The sequence below is a fragment of the Panthera pardus genome, unplaced genomic scaffold, assembly GCF_024362965.1.
Source record: "Panthera pardus isolate Hobbes unplaced genomic scaffold, ASM2436296v1 HiC_scaffold_8, whole genome shotgun sequence".
In the NCBI taxonomy this organism is placed as follows: domain Eukaryota; kingdom Metazoa; phylum Chordata; class Mammalia; order Carnivora; family Felidae; genus Panthera; species Panthera pardus.
In genome coordinates, this window is record NW_026527013.1 from 110,344,377 (window position 1) to 110,369,699 (window position 25,323).

General features: G+C 38.5%; 1 protein-coding gene across 1 annotated transcript in view; it reads left to right on the forward strand.

Annotated features, from left to right (window-relative positions):
- Nucleotides 1–220: 220 nt before the first annotated feature.
- The window catches only part of HDAC9 (histone deacetylase 9), a 929,650-nt gene continuing 904,547 nt past the window's right edge, over nt 221–25,323 (forward strand). Inside the window, exon 1 of the mRNA XM_053898416.1 lies at nt 221–495. The gene's annotated coding sequence lies outside the window, so the exon portion shown is untranslated. The remainder of the gene's footprint in view (nt 496–25,323) is intronic.

Below are 25,323 nucleotides of genomic sequence, written 5' to 3' on the forward strand. Positions count from 1 at the left end.
GCCTCCCTTCCCACCGGGCCCCGCCCAGCCTCGGCCGCGCAGGGGCTCGGGGCCTGGCCTCTCCGTCTCCCTCCCACCTCCGCCCCCCCTCCTCCCAAAGAGTTGCTATTTTTAGTAAATCCTCCGCGCGCCTCCACCCGCTCAGCTCGCAGCTCGCAGCTCGCTGCCGCGCGCACCGCCCTCCCGAGCTCCCCCCGCCCCCCGCGCGGCGGCCGCGGCGGCGGCGCGTCCCGCACATCGCGCAGCGCGCACCGAGCCGGCCCCGCCGCGCCCGCCACCCTCGCGGCGGTCTCCTCCTCAGGCGCCTGTCGCGGCCGGTAAGTGCCTGCTGGCGGAGCAGCGGCGGTCCCCGAGTCAACTTTCAATCCCCCCTTCGCTTCTGCCTCGCCATTCTCTTCTCCGCGAAAGATGGCTGTTTGGAGAAGGGGGAGAAGTTAGGGGGTCGCCGACGTGGGGCGAAGGAGGGCGCGACAGCCTCAGCAGGAGCGGGCGGAGGTGAGTGGCACCACAGCCCGGTCCCCGGCTGGTGTCGGGGGAAGCCCTGGGAATTGGGGGCCAAGCGTCCCCCGGATGTACCGCTGTATTGCCGGCTCGGATTCCCCAGGTTAACAGCATCCCAGTCCAGACCCCGGCACAGCTTGCCTTGCACCTCGAAACCCGGAGGCTGTGGTGGGTTGACGGGAACCTTTGTCGTAAGTTCAGCGCCAGGTGATCTTTTTTTCTGCTGGGCAAAAAGACATTGGCTACTCAAGCCCAGGCGAGGGGTCGGTGACATGACACCCCCCCCTTTCCTCCCCCAACACACACACCCAGTTTATGCTGGAGTCGAGTTATGAATGAAAAGTTTTGTACAGGCAACGTGTTGCTTGAAAGGAGCAATACTTAGTGGGGGTACCTTTGATGTTTCGTGGGGGGGACTTCAGTTCCATGACTACAGATCAGAATTCTGGGCTTTAGAAAAGTTCCGGAGCCTGGGGGATGGCTAGTAGAAGGAGATTGATGAATCGTAAACTCACTAAGGTAAACTGGTTAATTAAATGCCTGGAGGGTGTCACGGTGGGGATAGGAAGGAGACGAGGCGACGGGGGAGGGCGGGGGGGCGTTCCCTGAGTGCCTGGTGAGCAGCGTTTGGCTTTGAAGCCATCTCCCACTTATCCGCAGTGAGAGGTGTCAGAGGCCTGTGCGTTCCTGTTGTGATCGAGGAGGACTGAGCTGCTCTCCAGATCCGAGGCGCGGTAGTCTGGAGAGGTGGCCTGCAGCTGGGAGCTGAGGACGCGGTTCAGGTGGTATGGAATTGGAAATTCTCTAGTGAGTCTCCCACGCTCTAGTTTCAGGAAGATCTTTCCAGTTTGTTTTCCCTGCCAGGAGGTGTGTATTATCTCCTAAAAGGAACTTTTAGGTTAAGTAACCATAACATTTTGAAATCTATGAGAAATGGGCTATCTACATATGTGCCATTACACACATATTGTGCCTGTGTGTGTGTGTGTGTGTGTGTGTGTGCAAAATGTGGGAGTGAGGTAAGAAGGGCTTAAAAAGTTGAACTTCAACTGGGAAAGGAAGTGAAGAGTATTATTCTCCCCAAAGGATATAACAGTGCTCATACAACTAAATAATCTTGGCTTGTTGAGATTTCTCATAAAGGGTAGGATTTAGGAATTAAAGGTATTTAAAGTACAGTCCATGTTTTCAAATCTTGCAAGCATCCTTGAAAGCTAGGATAAGGGAGTAACTACATAGAGAAGTCATATTAAAGAAAAAAATTAAATTATTTGCAAAGAAAACAATTTGACATTTGAAAAGGTCTGGATGTTATTTTCTGATGTGCTGCAAATCTTTTAAATCCTGTAATTAATAACAGCACAGAATAAGTTGCAGTTAGTAAATGAGGACAATTAAAATATCATGCTTGGAAAAGATATCTTTTGAACTACTCTTTGGTACTTTGAATGTTTATTATGGAAATTATTGTGACTGAAAACTTGTTTAATATATTTGCTTTTTGCCACAAATAATTAGTTCTCCTTTTCCTTTTAAACCACTATTCCAGTTTGCACCAATTTAATTACCCAAAGACCAAATCACTGATGTGCCTTCTGGAAAGCATTTGCATTTAAGCTACTTAATAAGAATATTGTATTTCCAGGAGGACAAATAATTTAGTTAGTTTTAAAACTTTTTTTGTAATTTATTTTCATCCATTTTGTTTGAGTGGGGCAAATCTCAAGAAGAGAGCATTTTCTTGGAATATGTCATTTTCCATGTGGGGAAAGAGTGAATGTTTTCATAGATGTTTCAGTCACAAACAGGTGCAAGTAGAGTTGGAATCTTGAGTCTGACCTTTGATATTAAGCTACCAGCTAGAGAGAGAGAGATGCTTTCCCAGCTCTCTTCCTGAATTGAACATCTCCATTCAGAATGGACATAGGTGCACATAGGACATAGGATTGTGCAGAAGGAATTAAGTATTTTAAATTAAGTACCAGTTTATGGTTAGGAAGGAATGATTTTTTTCTTTCTTTCTTTTTCTTTTTTTTTTTTTTTCTTAAACCTCAGTCTTCCTGTTTCTCTCTGCAATTCAGCCTGTTGGGCCTGCCTTCATTGGGAAGTCAGACCAAACACTCTGGCTAGAAAGAGTTTGGCATATTAAACTGACATCCTTTAAAAATAAAGATGGCCCTTCTGAAATTAAACAGGTAATTTTATACACTGTAACAGGCTTTTATGATTGAGTGTTTTATGACCATCACAGTGCCCATTAATATGGTAGACAGTTGCTTTATGAAGTTACTGCCACGAATATAAATAATTACTTATTATATGTATTTGGGGTATATTTAGACAATATTTGGGTTTTTAGGAATTTTAAATGATAAAGCCAACTGACCATATAAGTTGTCTAATTAACTAGTTCCAGTGATACACATAGTTCGGATTTGTATTAATATCAACATCTAAGGATGTTTTAGGGTTGTGTAGCTGTCATTTCTTTTCATTAGAATTGCTTCTATCTTGAATTTGTTTAAATATTACAACATATTATACTGCAATTTACACCTGCTCAGTGGGGAAGGTGTAGGTTATTCTTAAATAGAGATATGGAGAAATAGCTAACAAGGAGACTCAGTTGAGAAACATATGGACATCATAAAATCCTTCTGTATGTAGCATCTGTACCTTCTCATTAGTGAAATATTGTAGTTATGGACATTTTTTATTACGTTCAAATGTGGCTTTTTATTTTTGCTTCAATGGGTTTTTTGTTTTAGAATGTAATTATATTAATGTTTAAATTGGCAGGGACTTTTATTGTTTGAAGTCCTTTCCTTTCAATAAAGATGTCATACTTAATTTTTACTGCATACATCCGCAGAAATGTACAATTGTTTCCTATCTTATTATTATAATGCTTACCTTTCTCAGATATTCTTCAAAACATTTGAGAGGCAGGTAGGAAGACATATTGTTCTCATTTTCAGAAGAAGGTAGCAGGTACACTGTTAGATCCAAGGTCACACAGTAGTGAATTACTGTGAAGCTGAGGGTGACATCTGTATTTCCTGTGTTCTGTTCACAATAGCATGCTGCTCCCATGGCCATGTTAAATGATATTTTCATAAATTTATACATTCCTGGATTTCAAAGTGCTTAGCTTTGTAGATATGCTGATCAGATTTTATATCTATCAGTATAGTCATATGGGAATGAGCCTTACTGTTGTCTACTGATGGGGGAGAACCGCAACCCCAGTAGTTAGTGCTAAAACAAACACACACCTCTGAGGGTTATTCATTCCTGCAGTCAGTCCATGTGCCACGCTTTTCTCTGTCCCCATTGGCCTGGCCTTATCAATTATATACCATCCTTTCATGTGCCACACTTTTCTCTGTCCCCACTGGCCTGGCCTTATCAATTATATACCATCCTTTTAATGGTCAAAGCTGCTTTGAATTTTATCAGTATGGTCATCAGGCTTGAAGATCATCAGGCTCACTGATGAGAGAATCAGAATGTGATTTTTGAGAAGATAGAATATTGACAGAGGACAGTAATGGACCGTCCACTCCAGAGCCAGCCAGCATCGATTAGAGATCATGTTTTTCTGGGTGTTAGGACACCTGTCTTCTCTTATTAGCTCTGCTTCTTTGGCTGAACTTACGAAATCAAAGTGAACAGAGAGTTTATGCAATTATCTGGTTGTTTCTGTTCATGTAGACAGTTTCTCTTCGTATCTAGATAAATCAGATTTAAAAACAAAAACAAAAAACAAAAAAAGGATAGCAACTTGTTCTTCTGTGGAGAAGGTACTCATGACATTTTTTTTTTTTTTTCATTTTTCCAAATTCCCTCTTCTTCAAATCTCACTAGACTTTTTCAGGGTAACTGCCCACATGATTTGTAACAGCCAAGACTTATGATATTGTATTATTAGATTAAAAAGTGGAATACATTATCCAGGATACAGAAGAAAGCATTGTAATTTCATAGACAATAGCAATATGTAATGTTTGGCTTCGTGTATTTGACGAAAATACTTTCAGGCATTTTATTTATTTAAAAAAATTGTTTTAATTGTTTATTTTTGAGAGAGAGAGAGAGAGGGAAAGAGAGAGAGAGAGAAAGAGAGAGAAAACGAGCAGGGGAGGGGCAGAGAGAGGGAGACACGGAATCTGAAGGAGGCTCCAGGCTCCGAGCTGTCAGCACAGAGCCTGGCGTGGGGCACGGACTCACGAGATGTGAAATCATGACCTAAGCTGAAGTCATATGCTCAGCCAACTGAGCCACCCAGGCACCCCAGCATTTTCTAATGAGGAGAGGGTATCAGGAACTCTCTACTTCATTAGGTTTATTTATTTACTGTCTTTCCCTAAATGTTTGGTTTATAGGAGTTCATCAAAATGTTTTAAGTGTGAAATTTGGAAAAAAAAAGATTATTCAAGTGTGGTTTGCCATTTACTATAGGTTATTCTGTTTAGAGCCTCAAAGAGAGGAAAGCAACCCATATTTAATATTCTTTGCTAACTAGGGAGAGTATAGCATGCTGCTGGTGAGATTGAGAAGAGTTGGGATTGCTGGAAATGGTACTTTCTTCCCATTTCTACAGAATACATGATAAGGAGATTAGTGTGGAGTAGTCTAGTTTGCATGGAACTGTGATGAGTGGAATTTGACTTGGCCAGTGAAGGAAGGATAAAATTTGGTTCACTCAAATATCACTCAAGATATTTGGCAGCAAGTCACTGAAACTAACTTTAGTTAATTTAAGAATTAAATAAATGTATTACAAGATATCGACTCTGTTTTCTGTTGCTTTGGACACATTGCCACAAATTTAGCGGCTTGAAACAGCAAATGTTTATTATCTCAGTTTCATTGCTGTACATGGCCCAATTGCATCCTGTGTGCAGGGATCTCACCAGGTGTTGGTTAAGCCTGCAGTCCTATGAGAGGTTCACCTAGGATCAGGTCTGCTTCCAGCTTTCCTAGATTGTTGGAAGAATTCATCTCCTGTGGTTGTAGGACTGAAGTCTCTATTTTCCTCCTGGTTGTCTGGGGCCACTCACAGTTCTTAGAGGCAGCCTGCTGTTCTTTGTCATGTGACCCTCTCATAGGTAGTCTTACAACATGGCAGCCTACTTTTCAAAGCCAGCAAGGAAGAGTTGTTGCTTCAGTGTGATAAGACAATCTTTTATAACATATGGGAGTGACATGACATCATTTTTGTCACAAAACATCATCTAATCAAGGGAATGACATCACTCATCTTTGCCATATTTTGCTGAATAGAAGCAAGTCATATGTTCTACCCAAACTTAAGGGGAGGGGATGATACAGTGGCATGACTCGCTAGAGGTCATTTAGGATGAATCACTGAATCTTTTTTTTATTTTGTATATTTCAAAGTTTATTTATTTTGAGAGGGAGAGCTGGAGAGGTACAGAGAGAGAATGAGGGAGAGAGGATCCCCACACTGCCAGGGTGGAGCTGGATGTGGGGCTCATGCCTATGAACTGCGAGATCGTGCCCTGAGCTGAAACCAAGAGTTGAACTTGTGACTAACTGAGCCACCCAGGCACCCTGCCCATTGAATCTTTGGAATAGTCAGCAGACCTTGCTTAGAAGCCACTCAGTCAAAAACAGTGCTCAAAATCTGTCTGCAGAACCGATTCTGTGAGACATTATTGCGGACACTGTTGGCACACCAGCTTCTATAATAGAAGATGGGCTCTGTGTCATAAGACAGAGCATTTTTCATATATACCAATGTGGTTTGGTTGCTCATGGCCCAAAAGGATGACAAGTGTCTACTGCTGGAAAGAAGGATAAAAAATGTGAGCAAATGATTACTTAATGAAATGTCAAAGGTTTTGACCAGGAGAGGCATGATGACCGACTGGAGATGGGGTTTAACTGGAGAGTAGCTGGAGTCCTGCAGCTCCTTAGAAAGAAAACTCTTAATAGGATTTGGGAGAATGGGGGTAATGAGGTTCCATTTAGGAATGGTGGTAACAAAGGAGTAGAAGACTTTAAAAAGATGAATCCCTAGGAGGCATGTTAGTCTAGGAATTGACTTCATTAGCCCTTAATATATTCCACATATGAAAGAGAAGGACTACTGCCACTCGCCCGTGCCTGGAGCCAGTATGTGATTTGGAGGTCTGCAGCTTGCCCTCCCCTTCTTTTTCAGGAGAGAACAGAGCCAGAGACCATTTCAGATCCATTGTACAATTGGGGCCCAGTGAATATTAGGTATTGTGTAGGGGCATGGAGGTCTATTGAGTACAGCTTGTGTTTCAGGCACTTTGCAGGAATGATTTTATCCAATCTATATCTCATCTCTGGCCACTGAGTTCCAATTTTCCTAGTTCTGCCACCTCCGCTTCCCTCCCAAGGAAATGGAGACTTTGAAAGGTTAAATACATTGCTAAGGGTCATTCAGATATGGGTGGGACAGTTGAATCTAGTTCTGATTTCAAAGCCCATGGTCTTATACATCCTGTACTCATAAGCAGTAAGTGAGGCTTCCAAGGGAAAGCTTGTTTTTCCCACTGGAGTGAATGTCAGCACTATAATTGCTCTTGGGTTCCTTCGTTCATCTTGTGAGAACTGGATACTGGAGTATGAGGGTTAAACAGAGGAGTGAGAGAGTGTGCTGTATCATGCCTTCTTTTTTCCCAGCAGGAAGTACAGATTATAGGTCTGTCTTCCATCTAAAAGTAAGAATGTGGAGTGGAGGCTGTATATTTTTATTTCTACTTATCATTTTGGCAGAAATATAAAGCTCTGTGTCTCCTTTTTCTCCTATATGTAGATTTCTATTAAATTCAATTAGGAAACATTATGAATTTTCATTGCCTCTTTGACCATAGGGTTCTTTCTGTAGCTTTTTCAGTAGATGCAGCTGTTTTGATCTACTTGAAAAGTCTATTGAGACATTCCTCCTTTGTTCTTCTATTACTCAGTCCCCCTTTCTACTCTGTGGTGCCTCTGAATTCTATTCATAGATATTCTGCTTTTTTTTCCTTCTGTTTTATGTACTTAAATCTCTTCTTTAAATGGATCTAGTTCCATTGATCGGAATCATTTGCTCAGATCCCCTTGCTGTTCTACTGCAAAATACAAGCTCAGTATGGGACTCATCTGTATTCTGCTAATTTTACAGAGTTGTACCCTCCATCCCAGCATGGTATGAGGAAGACTTTAAGATTTCCCTGGGTACTCAAGTCAGAATGTAAACACTTTAAACTGAATACCCTAAAGCAGCTTTCTCATTGGATTGTATTCTATCAGGTGCATACCTATGGCTTATTAGGGTCGAGTACAAGAAACTAATCCCCAGAAAGTTATAGCTCAGGAAACTTTGAAATACACTTATTTTTTCATATAGGATTTAGATGTTCTAACGTAGCCTCGGCCAGATTTGACTCTAAAAGCTGAAAAACCTTAGCATGGCATGCAGATTCTCTCATAGTCTGGACCTAGCCTCTATTTATTACCTTTTCATTTTTAATTCTTGCCACTCCTTGCTGTATGGCTTTAAGGATATAAGCCCTAAACTTAGAACTAGAAAGTGGCTTAGGTTTTACGTAATGAACAACCAGCCTGACATGTAAAGAAAAGTCAAGATGTGAATGTGTATATGTGGAGGGGGTGAGAAGGTTGTAGGGAATAAACAATAACAACGTTTCAGTTCCAGCATGGAGTCATTCTTGAGGCCATTCTACTACTGTTTTTGTGGTTTTGTGTTATGTGAGCAAGAAGTTATACATAAATTGAGTTTCTGTCTCTTTCAATTGAAGGAGTACTAAATAGCACAAGTTTCTTTCAGCCAAGGATTCTCCACGCATTTTCTGAACCTGCCACCTCCAGAACTATCAGTAGCTTATCTCTTAGCCACAATCAGAGCTTTACTCCTCTGGGGTTTTATTTGGAAAGTGTGCCCATTAGGAGGTGCACCTTCTCTGTGCTCCTTTCCACCTAATCCCAACTTCTTTCCCTCCCCTGTTGTGATGCTTACTGCAGCTGACAATGATCTCGTTCTTCTCTGAATTCTTAGAGTAATTTAGGGCTCTGGCAATGGTTTACACAGACTTAAAGTTTAATTTTAGTGTTAATTGATTTTAAAAACCCATAATAAGAAAGGCTACTGTATGAGTAAAGCCATTAAAGGAATTTGCATTTTATTGCCCAGAATAGCATTTTTATACTTCTGAGATATAGTGATATACTTAATGTATGATTTACATAGTTTTTGTGGTCTCTTTGCAATTCATCGGTGGCCCACTAGAGACCTATAGCCTCTCATACCTATTTGGAAAGAAAGGAAGAGGCGGTCTGGCTTCATGATGAAAACCCTTCTAAATAAACATGATGTGGAAGAACAGTCTGATTTTAGCTGAGGCTACTGGTCTCTACAGTATGAACCTAAGTTATTCTTATTAAACATTTTATGTAACTATGTAGGAACATAAAATAAAGCACAAACATCTTTACTTGCAGATTTCACAAATTATAAAATGAAAACCAACAAGCCAACATTAAATGTACACAACAGACCCGATGAAATTAAGAAGAGCTGGGGGGGCGCCTGGGTGGCTCAGTCGGTTAAGCAGCCGACTTCGGCTCAGGTCATGATCTCGCGGTCCGTGAGTTCAAGCCCCGCGTCGGGCTCTGTGCTGACAGCTCAGAGCCTGGAGCCTGTTTCAGATTCTGTGTCTCCCTCTCTCTGACCCTCCCCCGTTCATGCTCTGTCTCTCTCTGTCTCAAAAATAAACAAACGTTAAAAAAAAAAATTTAAAAAAAAAAAAAAAAAAAAAAAAAAAAAAAGAAGAGCTGGATTGACTTTTGTGACAAGTGATGTATTGCTGAAGTTACGTTGCCAGTGTTGCATTTAAGAATATAAAGATGTAGCCTCAGATCCTGTTCTTATTTAATCCATTTCTGTGTTTTATATTAATATACATGCAGAAAGTATCCTTTGAAAAAAATGAATTAAAAAAGGAAATCCACAATAGTAACTTCAAGGCTTTGTTTGCTGGTTCAGGGTAATCAGACTTCATATATGAACAAAAGTCTCCAAGTGAATAATCTTCAAATCAGTTTTAATGAAGTATCACCTGAGTACTCTATAATCCCTTTTTGTTCTCTTAAAAATGTGATCAGCATTGTAAAATTTTTGAATTCTAAATCAAATGTGTGAGCCATATCCAAAGATTGTAGGAATGGTGAACAGATTGTGTAGAAACTCCCCAGAGATAGCATGCTGTGTCGCCTTCAAACACGATGATGATTTTAACCACTATAGTGCAGGTACTTTTGGATCCCTTGACCACGTGTTCTATAATGACTCAATTAATCCTCACCTTTTTTTCTCATCAGATTTTATTTATTTAACAAACTGTATGCTATTTGTCTTCACCTAGTACCTGCATGATTGAGAACACCAATAGCATGAAAATTCCATGGTGGTTATTTCGTTTTAAGATACTTATTCAGAAATTAATTAGAATATATTCATATTTATTTTACACTTTTAGATCATTGTCCTAGTGTCCCAAAGTGCAAAAGCAGAATTCCACATCAAACTCATGGATTTCAGTTTGAAGTACATAGATTGCAAATAATGTCACTTAAAATATTATACATCTTACTCTGTGTTGTATTATTAACTAGATTGTAAACTCTGTGAAGGCAGAGAGAATGTGCTTACTTTTTTTTTTAAGTTTATTTATTTTGAGAGAGAAAGAGAGAGAGAACAGGAGAGGGGCAGAGAGGGAGAAGGAGAGAATCCCAGGCAGGCTCCACAATGCCAGCACAGAGCCCAGTGAAAGTCATGAACCATGAAATCATGACCTGAACTGAAGTCAAGAGTCAGACACTCAACCAACTGAGCCACCCAGCCGTCCCTGTTTTTTGTTATATTCCACAGCGCTAAGTGCATTTCTCAGTTGGTGCCAAAGAAGTATTTGCTTATAAACAGCTTGACCAACTGTTTGCATGTTGTTATTTCCTAGGGCACTGTGAGCTCCCCCTTGAGGGCAGGGACTACTTTGTTTTAATCTGTAGACCCCAAATGCCTGGCACAGCAACTTTTACATGAGAAATGATCAGTAAATGTTCTGAAAGAAAGAGTGGGTGTGTTATTGACTTGTGTGTGTGTGTGTGTGTGTGTGTGTGTGTGTGTGTATGTGCATGTCTTCTTTTAGATCACATGTTTCATATACAAGGCAATTTTAACACTTTTATAGATCAGTGTTGTCTAATAGAATTTTCAGTGGTGATGGAAATATTCTGTATCTCTTGTTCTCCAGTTATCATAGTTACTAGGCATGTGTGACCTTTGAGCACATGAACTGTAGTTAAGGCAGGCTGAGAGCCTGAATTTACTTTTATTTAATTTTAATTATAAAATAATGCCATGTGGTTGGTAGGCAGCTCAGGCAGCCTCCATTCTCAAACTCATTTGCCCACATCACCAACACTACATTTTTTGGTTGTAATTGGATGTTGTTATGGTGATTGTTGTTATTGGGTAAATGAGTTATATTAATTAACTAATTAATTAATGCCCTATTACTTTATACACAGGGCAGTATATTCCATCAAATTGGTTTCATTCTTTTCCCAAAGGACTGATGACATTGTGTGTCATCCCACCATCTGATTTAGGTGTTCATCATTTCCTTATTAGTTCAGAGGCCTGACACTGACCAGTTTACCAGATAAGCTTTACATATACTTTCTTTTCTAATGGCCCAGGTTTGCTTGTCTCTCCTAATAAACCATTTAAACTTGGATTCACTATTTGTTCATCGTTATTATCATCGTCATTGTATAAGATGGTGTTTATAATACCCTGTCTTTGATGTATTAATGTCTGCTGATATTCTGATTTTAAAGGTGCTGTATTCTTAAAAGTGTCTGAATTGCTTTTCTTCTATTAACGTTTTTGCTTTTCTTATCATTTTATCCTTTCTGGTAGAGAAGAAGAATGAAGTAGCATCATACACACTTAAACATATGATAACTCAATCCTTATGTAAGATGTAATCCCAACATAACACGTTTCAAAGCTAGTATCAGGGGCATGAAATCAATACAACAGGATTTTCCATTTAGAAAGGCAGGAATTGCTCTAAGGTTTTTTATGCAACTTGCGGCACTTCAAGAGAAGACTTTGATTAAAATCCATCATATAGTTATTGAACTTCAGTATTGGGTATGTCCACATATATTGTCTCACTTAATTCTTTAGAGAATGCTGAATCTAGTAATATATAATGGTGTAGAAATTAAATATTCAAGTAAATTGAAATAAACTCTGTTGGCAAGTAGAAATACTTTAAAATTTTCCATTCATTCTCTCCTGCTGGATATTTAATAGTTGTTTTATATGGCAGAATTTGAACACACATACTTAGGTGTGGAGACTTGCCTTTGTTCATTCTTTTAGTCTAGCTTAGCAGTTCCCAAATTTGAATATGCATCAGAATTGCTTTTCAGGGTTATTCACTCAAGTGCCTGTGAACTATACTTTATGGCTGAGTTAACCCCTTTTCCAAGGTGGTTTTGTCAATTCTAAATTTTCATCTTGGAACCTACTTTTTCCTCTTTACCCAAGAGATACATCTTGTTTTATTTCTTTATTTTCACTTTCATTCCAGTGCAGGGCTACTCATTGAGAGAACCTGTGGATATGCTTTTGAATAGATTTCACAGGATAGGAGAAAACTCAGTAGCAATATATAGAATTTTGCACTCAGGAATTGCCAATTATGCTTTAGTCTCTTGATTGCTTTCATCCGCCTCTTAATGGTAAGATGCTAGCACTGCTTTTTATCTTCTGTCCCAACCTTGCTGATAAACCTTCCCCTAAAAATACTTAATGATGTGCATCATGCATTAGGTTCACACCATCTTATACAATTATGATGATAATAACAATGATCAAATAGTGAATCCAAGTTCTGTGAATTGTACTATAAATAAATAAATTTAACGTTTATTATTTATTTTGAGATCATGACCTGGGCTAAAATCAAGAGTTGGACACCTAACTGACTGAACCACCCAGGCGCCCCTAAATATATTTTTAATCTACTTATCTCTTTGACTCAATTTTTAAAGTTACCTGCATTAAAGTAAACATTTGATGAGTTTCACACTGTAGTAAAACAATAGTTATTTGCTTTTACTTATAAATATCAGCAAAGCCATTGCCAAACTGTGTGAGCTAACTTGTTTACTAAGAACATCCTTTTGGAGTTACTTAACTACTTTTTCTTTATTAAAACAAAGGTAATAAATTCAACTTGTGTATTCAAAAATATAATGCTAAGACTGCTCAGGCCAAATGAGGAAAATGTAAGCCAAATGGAGTGGGTTTTTAGAATAAGGGCTACAGTTTTAATTTCTCTAGAATAGCAGATCTGAAATATTCTTGGGGGAATTTATAGTTTTCAAGTAACTGTTGAAAACACATTAGATTTTTATTTCATATCCTGTTCTATTTTTCTTTTAAAGATATTTACATAATAAAACCAAATCTTTTGTATTTCCTCATGTCGTTGCCATTTTAAGTGCTCTTCATTCCTTTCATCCCTTCATTTCTTTTCATGCTTTTCATACAGTTTCCATCTGGTATCATCTCTCTGCCTGGAGGGCTTCCTTTAACATTTCATGTGGCATAGGGCTGCTAGTGAGGAATTCTCTTAGCTTTTGTATATAGGAAAGCATCTTTTTTTTTGGCCTTCATTTTATAAGATTTTTTTTTGATATAGAATTCTAGATTGATAGTATTTTTTTTTTCTTTTTCTCAACTTTAAAGATGTTGCTCCACTGTTTTCCTTCTTGCATTGTTTCTTAGGAGAAATCTGCTGTCATCCTTAATTTTGTTTCTTTTTCTATGTAACACATCCTTAAACATATTCCCTTTTCACTGGTTTTGAAAAACTTGATTATGGTTTGTCTTGGTATAGTTTTCTTCATTTTTTTTTTTTTTTGTGATTTGGGTTCATTCACCTTCTTGGACCTATGGGTTTATGATTTCTGTCAAATCTGAAAAGAATGTAATCACTCTTTTCTTACAAATTTGTTTGGTTTCTTTTGTCTTCTATCATCTTTCAGGAACTCCAGTTACATGTATATTAGGATCACTGGTGGTCTGTTTATCTTCTTTTATTCTTTTTTTTCCTCTGTTTCATTTTGGATAGTTTTTATTGTGTCTTCAGATTCACTACCAGTAACCACATTTAATGTTGTTGTTGTTGTTGTTGTTATTGTTGTTGTTTATCACACACATTGTAGTGTTCATCTCTTGAAGTTTAATTTGGGTGTTTTAAAAATATTGGTCACTATTTCTAACTTTTTTGAACATATGGAATAGATTTATAATAACCAATTAAATGACCTTGCTTGTGAATTCTAGCATCTTTTCAGTACTTGACCAGTTTTATTGGGTTGATTTTTCTACTTGTTATGGGTTATATTTTCCTACTTCTTTGAATGCCTGGTTATTTTTTGGTGGATAACAGACATTGTGAATTTTACCTTGTAGAGTGTGGGATATTTTTATATCCCTATAAATCTTCTTAAGTATTTTTTTAATGGGATGCAGATAGTTACAGAAGCAGTTTGATTCTTTCAGATTTTTTCAGGTTTACCCTAAACCCCATGAATTAGAAGGCTTTCCAGGCTGGTTGGTGGGAACAGGCACAATTCCCAGCCTTGAGTGAGTACTAGGTACTATTCCCTGTAGTCCTTTCCTGTGGTTCTTTCCCTGGCCTTGTGTTGTTTCCCTTATGTATTGTACTGATCAGTACTTTGCGGAATACCTGAGGGTTATCTGCAAATCTTTGGAGATATCTCTGTTTAGCTTTCATTCCTCTGGAACTCTGTTTGGAGATTTCTAACTGCTCTGATCTCCGTAGATTCTTAAGTACATCTCTTCAGTTCAGGAGCTGTGCTGGGCTGTCTTTATTTTTCTTCCCTGAGCTATTATCTAGAAGCTGAAATAGTCATAGTACTCATGTCATCAGTTTTCCCATTTCTTAGGGTTTGCCTTATGTTTCCCATTTCTCAAGGATTATTGCCTGGTATCCAGTGTCTTGAAAATTGCTGTTCCATATATTTTGTACAGCACTTTCATCTTTACAAGCAGAGTATATTTCCCATCCCTGTTGCTCTGTCTTGATTAGAAGTGTGTGTCCTCCATTCATTTTTCTCTTCCATGAAAAATCTTGTTGGTCAGGATAATTTTTGAGATGATTTAAGTATATAATACTCACTTTAATGCAGTTTATTGGACATTCTTTTTATTTTTCAGTAGTTTCCAAACTTTTTTTTTTAATTTTTTTTTTTAACATTTATTTATTTCTGAGACAGAGAGAGAAAGAGAGAGAGCATGAACAGGGGAGGGTCAGAGGAAGAGGGAGACACAGAATCTGAAACAGGCTCCAGGCTCTGAGCTGTCAGCACAGAGCCCAACGCGGGGCTCGAACCCACGGACCGCAGATCGTGACCTGAGCCAAAGTCGGACGCTTAACTGACTGAGCCACCCAGGCACCCCCAAACTTTCTATAATGAATATTTCATACTGAATTTTTAATTTTAAAAATTAAGTTTTAATGGTCAGTTATGTCCCATATTATGCTTGATGATTTTAATCATTGCCCTAGCCATTCAAAATTCTTCTTAAGGCAAGCCAATCATAAATTAAGAATTTAAATTAGTTAAACATAATTTAAATATTTTTAAGTGGATAAAACATGCTACTATAAGGAAGTGGTATATCCTATTAGCTTGTTTTTTAAGAAGGATTAAAGTCAGGTAGCTTTGTGTATAATATATTCTTGAATTTATAGGATGTGAATGACCATAAAACAGCTAAAAAATTGCTGTCTTTTAAATTGTATCACTTTTTATGGAGTTCCTTTTTATATTTATTTAGGAGATTCTGTAGTTCATGGGTAGGCCTCTAGAATGTTCATATATCAAGTAAGTAGTGAACTATGTGCTGTTGAACTATTTTATTTTTGGTTTTCTCTAGTATTTAAGTGATAAAATATAGCACTGTGAACTTATGAGAATAGAGTGACAAAATTCAGGAGCACATCTTGCTTTGGTACATGCATGTTGTTACTTTAAGCATTTTCTGGCAGTAAGGGCACAATTGACTGTGTTAATTTAAAAGAATCTTTGAGGTGGTATAGTTCCATATGCTGTAGGAATATGTCAATGATTTTTGTATTTTATAGTTTGAGTTTTAATGTAGTCTTTTGAAAGCTAGTTGTTAAGCATGGCAGGAAGACTAGAGTTGCTTTAGAATTCTTAGGAAAATAATTTTGTAAGAACAAATTAAAATTAACTTTAACTTTCTTCAGCGCTGTCATAAATACCAGCACGATGAATCCAAAATTGTGGCAATGTTACATTGCTCTGTTTCCAGTATTTAAGCATAAAGGTTAGGCCAGATTTATATTCTCTTGTAAAATTGAACGAAAATATAAATTATTTCTAGAATTTTAAGAACAGAACCTTGAAAATTAAATACCACTCTGTGGTGGAGACTCCTAATTATCTCCCAGTATCTCCTTTCTCCATTGTCCTCAAACCCAGAGCCTCTGAAGTTTTGCTGGGATCAGACCCCACAGAATAAAGATGATACTTCTCAGCCTCCCTTGCAGCTAGGAATTGTGCCATGTGGCAAAATTCTGGCTGTAAAAAACAAGCAGAAGAGATTTGAGTGACTTCCAGATGGGCCATTAAAGCACAGGGGTGGGCTCTCTTTTCCCTTCTAACCTGCTGGAATGTGGATATGGTGGTGTACTCTCTGAGACCTCCTTAAGAGGCCAGCGTTCTAAGGAGAGAGGAGCAACAGGATTGTTTTTAAAAAGCCTGGGACAGTGACGATGACTTCTTGAGGCAGAGCTGCCAAACCAGCTTGAAGCTTTATGTGAATGAGGAAGAAATTTCTCTCATCTAAGCCACTGTTATTTTGCGTCTCTGTCACACACAGGCAAAGTTATTTACACTGTTCTCCCAATTTTTTTTTGTTTGTCTGTTTATAAGATAGGTCGGTAGTGAATTTTTATAAGTGCAAGCTTAAGAGGAGCAAGTGATCATGCATCACAGAGATTAAAACTTGTTCTTTGGATGTGATTAAAAAAATTGAACTAGTCCAGTATCTATCAGCTGAAGAGGACCACATAAGTAATGATGGCTCTTCTCTGAGAAACGTAAACAAAAATTTGGGGCCCATAGTTTCTATGATGACTTTTGGAGAAAACAAGGTTTGAGAAGTGAGAGAAAGCTAAATTACTCAGCTTTATACTTGCTCACAGTCATCAGGTTTTTTTTTTTCATTTTCCTGAAAATATTTTGTATTTCATAGTTGTCAAATCCTGAAGTCCACTTTTCAGTGCTAGTGTGAAATGGCACCCTTGGCATTTTACACTGTTTACTACTTACTCCCCTCTCTGGAATCTATCCCTGAGCCTCTGTGATGTCACACCATTACAGTTTCCTCCTCTGCTTCTGCTCTCTCCTCTGTCTCCTTCGTAGTATCTTCTTCAGTCCACCCCTGCCCTGTGCACACACTCTGCTTCTTGGCTCACTGTTCCTTTTGCTTCATGCTGGGGAGATCACAAACTGCAGCCATTGGCATGTTTTGTTGATATCACAGAATTTAAAGAAACATTGCATTAATTGTCTATATTTGAAAATCTGGATATTTAACATGAAACCCAGTTTGGTTTTTCTTGACCAAGGAGATTGGACAGTACTACTACATCTACATTTCCCATAGCATTGGGGTTGTTAGAGCTGAGTTATAGCTGCTATTTTTTGATTAGATGTGTTCTTTCCTCTTTTAGTATCTACCATTCCCTATTGCTTATATCTTGTATTTTATTTATTTTCCTTTCTTGCCTGATCTTTTAGGCATTTATGTTTATGATACTCACCTTCATGTGTAATTTGTTTTAAATTGATCATTTTTAAATTAAAAAAAAATAATGCTTGTTTTTGAGAGAGGGTGAGGGAGAGGGAGCAGGGAAGGGGCCGAGAGAGATGGGGGCACAGAATCCTAAGCGGGCTCCAGGCTCTGAGCTGACTGTCAGCACTGTGAGATCATGACCCTAGCTAAAGTTGGACACTTAACTGACTGAGCCACCCAGGTGCCCCTAAATTAATAATTTTTAAAGGTACTTTCCTTTCTGGGTTGCCTGGGTGGCTCAGTCAGCTAAGTGTCTGACTCTTGATTTTGGCCCGGATCTGATCCCAGGGTTATGGGATTGAGCCCCATGTTGGGCTCTGTGCTGAGCATGGAGCCTGCTTAAGATTCTGTCTCCTTCTGCCTCTCCCATATGCTTGCATAGGTGCTCTCTCTCTCTCTAGGAAAAAAAAAATGTGATTTCCCTTTCCTTCCTCTTCCTTTTCAATTTCACTTCCTCCCCCATCTCTACTATTATTATCCTAATTAGACTATCTTGTTGTCTCACCTGGTTTCTTTGCAGTAGGCAACTAGATTACTTTTATACCTCTTATATTATCCAAATTATTTAATCATTCTCCACACTGCTTCTAGAGTGACCTTTCTAAAATTAAAATTTTAGTATAACTATTACCAGCCTCAAGACTTTGAGTGGCTCACCTGACTTCCAGATGACTTCAGACTCCAGCATTGGTATGTACATAAAATGGTGCAGCCACTTTGGAAAACAGTCTGGCAGTTCCTCAAAAAGTTAAACATAGAGTTACCATATGACCCAGCGGTTCCACTTCCCTCAGGCATATAGAGGGAATTAAAACCACGTTTTTAGACAAAATGTGTACATGAATGTTCTTATCCATTTATAATAGCCAAAACGTGGAAACAACCCAAATGTCTACCAGCTGGTGAATAGATAAACAAAATGTGGTACAGGCACACAAAGGAATATTACTGGGCCATAAAGAAGAATGAAACACTGATATATAAGACATGAAAACAGTATGCTCAGTGAAAGAAGCCTGACTTACAAGGCCTTTTGTAAGGTCTCATTTGTATAATTCCACTTAAATGAAATATCCAGAGATAAGGAGAGTAGTGGTTGTCAGTGACTAGGGGGAGGGGAAATGGCATGTGACCGCAAAAGCATATGGGTTTCTTTTTGAGGGTGATGAAGAGTTAGGTAGGGCTGTTGGTTGTACAACTCTGTGAATATACTAAACAAATCATTCAATTGTGCAGTTTCAAAGGGTAAATTTTATGGTATGTGAATTATACCTCAAAAAATAAATCAGAGACCATAGCAGACATGACTTTTGCTGATCTTTCCAGTCTCGTTTCCCAGTCCTCTCGTCTTCCCACACCCCTACCTGCCCCTTTCCCCCTTGTGTCGGTGTACGAATCTACTAACTGTTGGAAGAGTTGCGTGCTATCTCTCAGTCTTATCCACTTACACATTTCTGCCAGAAGAATTCTGTCCACTCTTTTCTCTCTCAGCCCATCTAGAGAATTCCTGATTTTCCTTCAAGTTTCAGTGAAGATCTCACATCCTCTGGAGTTCCTTCCTATACATCACTGTTGCTGGATTACTTACGAGGATTAGGTAGATACTCCTGAAACAAGCAGGAGCACCCTACAGTATGAAAAGACATTAACTTTGTTGCACTTATCTAGATTTTGCAACCAGAAAATCTAGAAAGAAGCTCCTTTAACTTCACTGTGCTTGTAAGTTCATGTTTTGTAGTTTTTTATTTTAAATAAAATATGGTGGGCCAGGTATGGGGAACCATATTTTAAAGCAAACATTTTATAAGAGTCTTAATCCAGTTTTGCTGACTCCATGCTCCATTCCTCCAACCCTGTGGGGATTAGGAGCATGTCCTTTGTGACCCCCAAATACCCTCAGCATCCATTGTCATCCTGAATGCTGTTCATTTTTCTGTCTCACTATCTGGATTGGGGACTCCTTGGGGATAGCTGTGTGTATTTCATTTTTCTATCTCTACAGGTAAATCCTCATAAGTCTCCATAGAAAGCATTTGTCAAATTTTGAACGAATGAATGAGCATACTCAGTGGCATCAAACGTAGGCATATGGGAGAGAGAGCTTATATTTGCTATACTGAAAATCAGAGATCTGGGGCCATTTAAGAAATCCTGTGTAATCAGATGACTTTATTAAAACAACCTGATCTCTCCTCTCCCTGCTATCCTATTCCCCGCCTTTAAAAAGTTATTTCAAAAAGAACAGATTAATACAATGTGAGAAATTTTACTTTTCTCAGCCTGTGCACCTGAGGAAGGTGTTAGAGGCCTAACAGGAAGGTATTTTTAGGCCTTTAGGAAGGCCTAAAGTGGGTATTAAAATGGCACTTTGCCCAACAGATTTTTACAGTGTCTTCTGTATTTTTCAAAGCAGTCTTTCTTTCCTTTTCATGTCAGAAAATTCATAAGTTAAAATTCATGTACTAACATTAACTCCCAGTTTGGATTGTTTTCACTGTGCAGTGACAAATAGCGGCTGGTTAATGTTTTCTCTTTGAAAAATGTGATTATACTAAATTATTTATAAGTGATCCCTGACTTTTTTACCTATGTTTAAAAAATTTTTAATGTTTATTTATTTTTGAGAGAGAGAGAGAGAGAGCATGAGTTGGAGAGTAGCAGGGAGAGAGGGAGACACAGAATCTGAAGCAGGCTCCAGGCTCTGAGCTGTCAGCACAGAGCCTGTTGAGGGGATCGAATTCACCAGCTGTGAGATCATGACCTGAGCCGAAGTCGGACACTTAACCGACTGAGCCACCCAGGTGCCCCTTTACCTTTGTTTTTTAAAACTAGAAATACTTTCCTATCCTACATTGTTTTATTTCCCAGAATCCGACTCTAAGACAAAGGTTTGGAGAGCAGGTAGTTTCTTTAGGATGCAAAGAATACATGGATGGGGGTAGGGAAGGCAGTCAGTAAAGGATGTGTATTAAGCCAGCTACCATTTTGGGCAACTGAAGCTTAATTTGGGGGTGGGGGAAACTGCAAGAAAGCATCCCTTAGAGTTGTCTATTCAAGACACCACAGAACCAGTTACTCCTTAGTTGAGGCTGCTTCTAGCCTTCTGTGGAGAGGGGAGAAGACCCTCAGGTGACTAAATGGAAGTGTTGGCTGTTGAAAGTCTGTGGGCATTCATTTGAGTGGTAATGGCCACGGGATGTGGGCAGGCAACAACAGTATCTGCTACATCTGGAGGTGGCGCACCGGAGCAGAAGGAGTGCTGAAGGGTGAAAAGTGCCAGAATTTAAGTTAGCCTTACTCAAGCATTTACCCAGCCATCGGTTAAGTACCTACTATGTGTGCAGTACTGTTCTGGGATAGACTGATTTGCATGTTGAACCACTTAGCTTTTTTAAAAACTCAGGTTCTTCTACTTACAAAGATAACTTGTTTTCTTCCTTTAAAAGTTGAGATACAGATGGGATGATATTCCTGCAACTACTTTGAAATGTTTAAAGCAGAATTTCAAATTTATTATTGTGGTATTTACCCAAATTTACCCTGAGAAAACAATGAAAATGAGGTTAGACCATAAACTTTTCTCTTGTCTGGGATATGTTAGCTGGTCAAAAGCTTTTTTTTCTGAGGCTGTGCGAGTTTGGTCTCTATGTGCGGTTTGTATAAGCCAGTAAATTTATAAGTTCCATGAAAGGAATAAGGTACCATGGGGATGGTTATTTTTAGTCAGTTGGCAGTGAAGGCATCCCAGGGAAAATAGATAAAATGAACCTTAAAGTAATAGGTAGGAATTAGCTATGTGGAAATAGGGAAATGATGAAGAGGCAGTGTATTCCAGGAGAGCTTGTGTTCAGTCCAAGAGGCAGTGCAGAACCCACTCAGTGCCCAGGTTAAGCTTTTGACCCATGGGTTGGTCATGACAGGGTGACATTTTGTCTCCATTTCTAACTAGCTGTGTGGTATATGACTGGTTACTTAAGTTTTCTCAACCTTTCTGTCCTTAATTATAATTTGGGGATCCTAGTACTATCTATACTACAAGTCTGTTGTAAAGATAAATGAGATACATTATATAAGGCAGTTAGAATATATTCTCAGTAACCTCATCTGTAGCTTTTGATATCAGTATAGTTTCAGATTACAAGTCATATTTTCTAAAGATGTACCTAGTTCCATACAACAGATTTCTCAAAGTATATGGAACATTAATCCTACAATATCTGCAAGAAGAAAAGATCATGAAGTTAAAAGAATTTGATAAGCCCCGTGTACCATAGATAGATGTCATGGAGAGTCACATTAAGATATTAATATCTCTGAAAAGTCTGTGAGTAAATAAACCCTTTTAACCTTGTCTAATACTGTGTATTAAATTTCTTTAATCACCAGTTTCTATTAGATACCTATTCACATTGGATGTTTTTTGGGAAATGTTAATTGAAAGAGCTTCATATAGTGGATCAAGCAAGTTACCAATAACTATACATCCACATTAATATTGCTCTGTCAGAGAAATCATCTTAAGGACTTGTAAATGTCTTTAATATGACAAAATATTAAGATATTGCTCAAAATATTTTTTGAGATTTTCTCTGTAGATATACCTTTGAGCCAGTTTATTAGTCCCCCCACATCAATCATTATGTGATCTGGTACATATTTCATTCCTCGTTTTCTACAGAGAATTGTATCACTTGTGCTGTGATTCCTCCTAGGCCTCATATCTGTTCAGAATGATGTTTTTTTGGCCTCACTTGAGATCATTTAAAGAACATTCCCCAGACAGTTCTGAAAGTCGACTTCCAAAAATACTTGGAGTAATGCCACCATCATTAAACTAAGTGGATAACTTTCAAGGTGAATGGTTTTAAAAGGGGCAACAGCTACTTAGTTGTGTATTTTCTCTGCAGAATAAATGGCTTGTCATTTCATAGTCCTACAAGGAGTGCTGAATTCCTACTCTGTGCTTGTCTCTGTGGTCGATATAGTCAATTTTGGGCAAGTGTTCATAGTCTAGTTGGGGAGAAGTAAATATTCAAAAGTAATCATTATAGGAGGGGATAAATATAGTCATAGAAGTGTCAGAGCATTATGAAAATAGAGAGGGAGGGGTCTTTGTTGGAGGTCAAAAAAAAAAGAGCATGCAATGAGCCTTGACCACCAAGTGGAGAACAGAGAGAGGATATTTCAGGTTGAGAGAAGTCAAAGTGTAGAGGCCCAGAGATGTGAAAGAGGGTGGGGAACTACAGCCATGTAAGTGCAAATGGAGTGAAGATGCTTCCTAGGAAAGTGGAAGGTGGTGAGACTGGGAAACCAGATGAGGTCCTGACCACAAAGGGCTTTATAAGTTCTAGGGGATGGAGTTTGGAGTTTCTTCTCTAGCTGGTAGCACACCACTGATAGACTACTGAACAGAGATGGCCACAGTCATCCTTGTAAAGAGGTTGTTTTGGTAGTACCATGAATTTGAGTTGGAATAGGGGAAAACAGGAGGCAGGGAGCTCAGGCAAGACCTGTCGTGGTCCAGGCAAGAATGAGTCTAAGCTAAGGTAGCAAGAGTGATGGTGAGGAAGAAGGAAAAGCTTTGCAAGTTGTTTAGGTGATGAGAAGGTAGATTGTCGTCAGTGACTGGATAAGAAAAATAAGGGGAAAAGAGTAGTCTTGGATTCTTTCAGATGAGGCAGGGTTAGATATTGGCACCATTTGGTATGATTGAGAGTCAAGAGAGAAACACATTTTGTGGGGCATTTACTGAGCTCTGTTTTGTACTTGTTTAGTTTTAAATGCTTATTTCAATGTATACCTTTATTGATTCCCAAAGGAGCTACTCTGTGCTAGATAATGTGCTAGACCCTGAGACTATGGCAAGAAAAGAGTCACAATGTTCCATGTGCCTGTGAAGCTTACAGCCTAGTGGGAGAAACAGACACAAACACATAATTACCCAACTCATTACTTAATTAGTAAATAAATAAGAAGGGGACCTAACTCATACGGCATTGTGCAATCCGTTCTGGTACTTAGCAGAACAGCCTGGTCTGCTAAAAGAGATTTGAGGTCATTGGTAAATTGTTGCTTAACTAAACCCATTAGTGAGATTGCCTAGACTGGGTTTGCAAAATGAGCAGGAAAAGGGACTGAGGTTAGAATAACATGAATGTTTAAGGAGAATGGTGAATGAATAAAGTTCTACGATGAATCTGGAAAACCTTGGCAGAGTAGTTGAAAGAAAGTTGAAAGTTGAAAGTAGTTGAAAGGCAGTGTGTGGAAAGTGTTGGGAATGTGGCAGAGAGGTCAAATAAGACAGGTGTGCAAAAGCTCCCATGGACTGGTAGCAGAAAGTCTGTGTTGGCTCTAGCAAGAGCAGGTATGTATTGTATAAGCCATATTTCCATGCACTGGTGACCTGGAACTGGTTTACACTGACTTGTGAGAGCCACCTTGTTAAGTTTTCAACAAAGGTACAGGCTGGTTGTTAAACATAGCCATTACTGTCAACTGAATTATGTATCATTACAATTAAAGACATTTTATTAAAAATCAGTATAGTAAATGTTCAAAATTCATCCTTCCTAATTATTTTACTACCTTCTCTTATTGTCTATGCTCTTAAGGTTATTTTTGTCTAGTTTATCTGGATATGGATGTACCATATAAAATTGTGCTACTGCCTACCTCTTCTGGAGTCTATGTTCACTGACTTCACTTTGGTATCTTGAAATTTCCCATAGTGAGACTATCGATACCATGGAAATTGGCAAATGCTGCAAATGTGAGATTTTGTTGTGCTGATTGTCCAGACTTAAAGGGATAGATACATTGTTAATAATGCAGACTAAACTCAAAAGAATGTTGGATATGTAGCAATTGCATTGTAAATGATACAAAAATTGAAGAAATATTTTTCCAAATATTCTTCATATATGTAAAATATTATCTAATTCAACAGAGAAGTTGTTCCCAATATTGATGAGCAAGAGAAGTTCTGACATACATATTCATTGTTTCACTTTCATCTTATTTACTAATGTAAAAGAAAATATCAACCAACATTCATTCATGTCAGAGCACACCAGAGTTGGTAAATATCAATGAAAGCATTTTCTAAGAAAGAAGTTGGAAAAAAAAAAAAAAAAAGAAAGCAGTTGTCTGTGTGGAATTTAAGGTAAAGAATGTTGTATATTTTATTATTATGTGTAAATTCTGTGCTATGTCTCTTTTATACTAGTAAAATTTATAATAAACACACACGCATATATAAACACACATATTTTTTTTATTGGAGCTGATTGCTAAACACTTATTAGCACACAATGGTTGTATATATGGGATGTTTGGAAACAAGGGATCTACTCTTTTGAAAAGCATGGCAGAGAAGGGATGTTCCTTAGGTACTAGGTTATAGGTAGCCAGAAGACATTTGCAGGTTTGGGGCTTTTTTGTTTGTGTTTTTGTTTGAATGGATTTATAGCCCTAATGAAGAAAGCTAGTAGAGAGGGAGAGATTGATGGTGTAGAAGGTGGAAGTAAATGTTGGAAGAAGGTGACAAACATATGGTAGGAAATGAAATGCAGACCTGTGAGAAAATTGTGGGAAAATTGAAAAATAGGAGGATCCTTATTTTTCTAAGGATGAGGAATGATAACATAAGATGTGACAAATTCAAGTACAGGTACATTAAACTCATTTACATCAGTGAATTGTAATTGAAGAAGTGGGAAGGATGAGCTCAAGAAAAGAAACTCAGAAAGGAACCAGTTAATTTATGAATAACTTATAGAATGAGAGGTAAATATGTGATTGACCAGGGTGAATTTTCATGTTGATTTAAT